Consider the following 6,763-nt stretch of genomic DNA (forward strand, 5'->3'; position numbering starts at 1 on the left):
TGCCCAACTCACAGGTATTTGAAGGTACAAACCCATGGCTGGGCTCAGCTTTAGAAAGTCCTTTCTGAGATTCCTTGTGGAACAGAATTCCATCAAAGCCAGTCTAAAAGGGTTATACAAAAATAATTATTCTTGCTGCATTTTATGCAAATAATCAGGCCAAGTATCAGACTAAAGTCTATTTTGCAAACAACTCAGTCCTATCTTGATATGTTTTTAACAAAATGAGGACTGAAGAGAGAGAAATTATGTTTTAAAATTTATCATATATTTGTCATTAAATTCTAGACTCATTAGTTGTTTTTAAATTCTTGCCTACATTTTATACTAACCTTGCTTTTTCTTGTGAACTAACCAGCAATCCCTGGCTGCAGCTCAGAAAGAACAAAAGGGATGGATGATGTAAAAATCTGGATCAATACTCTAGTTCTGAGCAATTATCCTGTGAATCCTGCCAGGTGATGGGAATAAATAGAATGCCCATCAACCGGAGGTTTCCTTTTTGGGAAAGTAAGACCAAGGGAGTTAACTAAAGCCAAGCCCCACATACCTAAATCTCAGCAAGCGTAACTATAGCCACCAATTATCTGGGCATGTCACAGGACATCCTTTTCTCTCCCTTGTTCGAGGAGGGCTTGATTCCATAGTTTCACCTTAGCATTCAACTTATGATAAGGAATCCATACAACACTGCCTACCCCTTCCAGAGACACATTTTTGTCCCAAACTCAACTCCAAGCTTTGGATTGAAGCCCTAGGAAATAAAACCAGGACTGAGGGATCCAGAGGCAGATGATAATGGAAGTTAAAAGGCACAGCAGAGTGTGACTGATTCCTGCTGATGAAGCCAAGCTTCCTGTTTCATGGATAAAGGTTATGTTAGTATCCATGGCATAAATGAGGTCTAGAAAACTTGAAGGCTACTGACAGCAGATGAGATAGGGCATATGTTGGTAAAAGCGGATATTCCCACCCCCTAGGCCCCCCTGTTAACATGGGTGAAAGCCACTTTGATACCCATGGGTGGCACCCTGTCACAGTTGCCAGGAGGAACACCTCACTTTCTCTCCCTCATGTACCCTGGATATTTTCTAGGAAGAGAAGGGAACCTGGGATGCCTCACTCCCCTCTTTCTAGATGAGTAGCCATTCATCTTCAGTCTGTACCCCTTTCAAATGCATCCTGAACCCCTGGGGCTCCTTTGAAAAAAAAAGAAAGCCTTCTTTTTTCCTTTTTCCTCCTCTGTGCTCTCTTCACTGATAGGTAATCGTGTCTCTGTACTACAATATACTCTCCTTGGATACATCTTCCAAACTGGAAAAAGTTATTTTCCAAACCTTCAACTCATTGGCTTAGGATTGGGCTTGGGGGAAGAGAACCCAGAAGCCTGACATGCTGGCAAAAGGGTAAAAGCTTTTTATTATCAGTCTGGCTTTTGGCCTGCCTCTCCTTGTGCAAACTGGTAAAAGGCCTTGTGGTTTTTGCACTGTTCTTACCCTCCTTTATTTCATTTTGATACATGTTTTCTAATAACCCAGGTTGTCTCTTCTCACCTTCAGGCCCTCAAGCTCCAAAGGATCATGCAACTTGGGACTTGGACGATGGCCCCTTTTCCTGGGGACTCTTAGATAGGCCTCTGAGGGAGAGCTGACTGCCGTTTTCCCAGAACAGCGCCCCCTGTCAGCATGAAGCAGTTAAGATTGGTCTTCATCCTTACCCTCATCTTTTTTTGTTTGTTTGTTTTGTTTCGTTTTGTTTTTTTGAGATGGAGTCTCGCTCTGCCGCCCAGGCTGGAATGCAGTGGTATGATCTTGGCTCACTGCAAGCTCCGCTTCCTGGGTACATGCCATTCTCTTGCCTCAGGCTCCCAAGTAGCTGGGACTACAGGCACCCACCACCACGCAGGGCTAATTTTTTGTATTTTTAGTAGAGACGGGGTTTCACTGTGTTAGCCAAGATGGTCTTGATCTCCTGACCTCGTGATCCACCCGCCTTGGCCTCTCAAAGTGCTGGGATTACAGGCGTGAGCCACCGCACCTGGCCCCTTATCCTTATCTTTATCCTTATTCTAAAGGCAGATAGATGGACTTCTTTAGAGGGGGAAATAATAGATGCAGGAGGCAGATATGGGGAGGGGTCCCTGGAGAATCTCCGACCTGCCCTACAAGTGTTTACATCAGATGCTTTTGTGCAGATGAGGGAACCTGCCCAGGGTCTTGTCTGCACCTGCCCGCAACAGACTGGGGACCTGCCTGTGCACTGGGAAGATGGGGTGGTGCCATGGGAAGTTCACACCTTGTGTGGGGGGAAGAACCTGGCCTCTTCAGCTCCTGTGTGGTGGCCTGAAATCAATCTGTGAGGTGGGGGCCTGTTAGCAGGATCCCCTCTCACTTTGCTGAGAGTTTTTTTCTTTTATGCCTAGTAAACTCCACTCTACTCACCCTTCAATGTGTCTGTGTGCCTAATCTTTCCTGGTTGTGTGACAAGAAGCCAGTTTTAGCTGAACTGAGGAGCAAAAATTCTGCAACACAAGCTTGGGAATTGTGCTTGTGCCTGCATTGCCAAGGGTCTCAGACTCTGCCAGCCAAAGGGCAAAGCCAAGTATCGAAGCAAGGCTCAGGCTGCAGCTCCAGCTTCAGTTCCAGCTTAGGCTCCAAAAGGTGCCCAGGCTCTCACAAAGGCTCCAGAGTAGAGACCTCTGTCTGCCAATGTGAGAACAGAAGGACTAGTGTGACCCCTGGGCTGCCATCTGCATGGGGCTGATGTCCTCCAGTGCTGTTTGTACAAATAAACCCAAGGCAGGGGGACAAAAAGCACTACAAATAACCATGTTTCTATAGGCAAAGGCATTCAGAGTTTTGAGTTTGAAGTGCTTTAGAGTCTGGTAACTCTACTGAAGGCTTCAATCTGTGGTTCTTTCTCCTATGGCCCCATATAGTGGCCTACTCACCCTACCGTTAGGCTATCTCACCTTCTGGGGTTAAACAGCGAGAAAGTTGAAGTGTGCCTAACATCATCTTCATAGAGAGTAATATGCTATTAAGGCACTTTTCTAAAGAGAGCTATCATCTTTCTCTTTCTGAATTACAGCTTCCTGGGGGATAGGATGATGAAGAAGCATTTGGTCTAAAATGGTCTTTTCCTAGAGCCGAGTAGAATTACCTTGGTTAATTGGATGAAGCAGTGAACCAGGGTCTGAGGCTGGAGCTCCTGGTGCCTGCTCTAGCCCAGATCAGCCCTGGGGCTTTGTGTAAGTCGCTTCCCCTCTGGGGGCCTCATTTCCTCCTCTGCAAAGCAAGGAGGCTGCAATGATCTCTTTCCAGCTGGAGATTTTCTTAGTGATTCTCAAAAACAGATTTTACTGGGGATGATAGATCTGTGATATGTGATATTGATTGTGGTGATGATTTCATCATGGATGTATACCTATGTCAAAACAGATCAAATTGCATGTCTTAAATATATGTAGTTTATAGACTGAGTTTCTTAAGAGAATGATAAAAATTTAGAAATAAATATATGCAGTTTATTATATGTCATGTATACCTCAATATGACTGTTTAAAAACATAGATTTCACCCAGCTTGTATAGTGGTGAGGAGGTAGAAATGATGATGCCCTATTCTGATATGTATCAGTTTATATTGTCAGAAACAGAAAACAGAGCTTTCTTAAGTTTTTCCTACAACCTCCTTCGAAGGCTTGTGCTTTCTCCTTCTCTAACTTCCTCTATTTATTTTATAAAATTACAATTTTCACCTTTCAAAAGACAAAATTACATCAAATTCAGTTTAAAGATCTCAATTGGCTTTATTTGAGATTCTAGAATAGGGTAACACTTCATCCCATAAAACACAGTGAGTGTTCTCATGAGCTAAGCAGAAGGGCTTGGCCTTACAGACAAAGACGGGCTGGATAACGCAGAAGCAAAAAATAAAGACTGTTGGTCTTTCCAAAGCTACTTTTCTTTTAAGGTGGGGACAGTGAGACACCACAATAGAAAAATAACTGGTTGGTTAACATCAGGTGACTTCAGGCCACATTTTTTGTGTAAGGACTAAAGCAAAGGAACTTCATTATCATGCCCATTGAAGATTTAAACTGGCCTGTTTGGGAAATTGCCTGTTATCTCTTTCTCCTGATTTCTCAGGTCAGTTAACAACCTATCTTGGGTCCTTAGCATGGGTGGCTCTGCTTTGATTTTTAGTCTGGTCTGCTGGGGTCTGGTATGGAAGCTTAGTCCAAAACAATGGCCTTCTATAATTTTTATTTGACACACCCATCCAGGGAATGTTTATTTTTCTCACTCAGGCATCATCTTTGAGTCCTTTGGACTCAGGAGTGAGGTGGGGGCAAGGCATCTTTTGGACCCCCATTGTAGCTCTAAGCTCAACACCCCCTCCATTGTTCTTCCCAGCAAGGAAAGAGAGCTATCATGTTCCTAGCACTGAGAGTGGATTCAATCATTGAGTAGCACTTCCCAGCAGAAATTCCTTTTTGAAAGCTTAACAGTAGGGGAGATAATCAAAACAAATTCTTACTGTGGAACTTCACACAGTGTCACAATGGATGGGGAGATGTTGTGGGGGCAGCCGTGGAGGTGGCTACCTGTCCCTCCTTTAACACGGGCTGGAACTTCCTTTCCCCACCTTCTCCTTCTATATCCAGTCATGCACCAATTACTCACCACAGGCTCGTGTTTCTTCCACTGAAATCTCTCTTCAAGCCCATCTCAGACATTTCCTCTGCCATCCACAAGTCCAGATGTATCATCCTAAATCTGGGTTTCCCCAAGAGGCTCATATTTGGCTCCCTGCTTAGAGGATCTCTGCCAGGCACCATCCTGCAAGGTTCACCATTTTCAGCATTGCCCTCATCAGTTACCTGCTTAGAAACCTTCCAAGTCTCTCCATTTCATCTGGTGTGAACTCCTCTGTTTGGATTGTGAGATCCTTTGCCCTCTAGCCCACCTTCTGGTATTTTACCTTCCCCACCACTCCCAGGGTCAAGTCTCTGCTCTGCTGGGCTAAGTTTCCTCCTTAACCCAGCTGTGTATCATGTGCTCTCCCCTGGTTCCCTGTCTAGCTTATATTTTCTTACCACCAGAAATCCAGGCTCTTTTCACATTTGCCTTGGCACAAAGGCTCAGCTCAAACTCCATTTTTTTTTTTTTTGAGACGGAGTCTCACTCTGTTGCCCAGGCTGGAGCACAGTGGTGTGATCTGGGCTCACTGCAAGCTCTGCCTCCCAGGTTCACACCATTCTCCTGCCTCAGCCTCCTGAGTAGCTGGTACTACAGGCTTCCGCCACCACACCCGGCTAATTTTTTGTATTTTTAGTAGAGACGGGGTTTCACCATGTTAGCCAGGATGGTCTCGATCTCCTGACCTCGTGATCCACCTGCCTTGGCCTCCCGAAGTGCTGGGATTACAGGCGTGAGCCACTGCACCCAGCCTGAAACTTGATTTTTTCCAGGAAGCTTTTATTGATTCTCCAAGTAAATACTTCCAATTTATTGAACTACTGTTTATTTGATAGGTGCTGGAGACATGAGGATGAATTATGGCCTCTGCCTTTTGGTTTCTGTCTTCTCTCTGACTCCTAAGAGAATGAAAAACCAAGTTAATCCATTCATTCTTAAAATCAGAAACACTGTGTATATACCTTTCCCCTTAAAGCAGATATTTGAGAATGTGAACCCAGAGATTTAAAGTGTGTGCTGATAAATTTGACACACAAAGGACAGACGAAAATTTCCCTGCTGCTTGTTGTGGTTGAGGCTTTCTAGGCTTAATATAATGTGTATGAACAACTAAAATTAAATAAACTATGGTTTCTAAAATTAAGCAGTTATATTTTCTTCTTAAGCAATGTAGAACAAAGTCAGATTAATGTAGATCTATGTTTATGAACAAGAGAAGATCACCTTTGTTTAAAGAACAGTATACGCGATATCGTCTAATCTTTGTTTAAGAAAAAACTTGAAAGCAGAGAAAGAAATTTGGAAAGATATATGCCAATGGTTTTCTTTGGATGGAAGAATTATTGATGATTAAAGAAAACACTTTCTTTTAATTCATACTTTTTATAACAAGCAACTTCATTGTTGCTTGTTATAGGAAATGTCATCAGAAAGACATTTTCATTTTGGGAAAAAGCACAGAAAGAGGGATATCAATTTGGTGTAAATGCAAATGGATCACTTTTGAGACAGTGCAAAATTGAATATTAAAAGGCCTTCTGTTTTGTTTTAATATAGAGTGAGGTTTGGAATCGGTCACATCTACAGGGACACTCAGTAGATGTGGACTGAGTGATTGCAGTGTTTCAAGGTAAACATTATAAAAATAAACAAATGAGCAAACTAATGGAATGTGATAGACAGGATGCCTGAGTAATTACTATAAATGCTCTGGCCTTTTTTTTTTTTTTTTTGTCAGAGATCCAGAAAAGACTTTAACCTCTAGGTCTATTAATCTGGCTTCTATCACAGGGTAGCTAGTGGCATTTTATGTTCTCAATCATAACTATATTGCCCTTGGTATGCTCTAGCAATTTTGTTCTCTTTCCATCAAAGTTTGTTATCTTATCCTGGGAATGGAACATGTACAGATTGGTGATATCACACAGGTGGATGTCTACAACCTTGAGAATTTCACATGCAGGTGGGAATTTTCCCATGTGGGAATTCACATGAGTTCTCAGAGGGCCAGCAGTTCACCCTCAGCTGCCATCCCTATAAATAAAGTTCGGGAAGGACTCT

The sequence above is a fragment of the Pongo pygmaeus genome, chromosome 6, assembly GCF_028885625.2.
Source record: "Pongo pygmaeus isolate AG05252 chromosome 6, NHGRI_mPonPyg2-v2.0_pri, whole genome shotgun sequence".
NCBI lineage: Eukaryota > Metazoa > Chordata > Mammalia > Primates > Hominidae > Pongo > Pongo pygmaeus.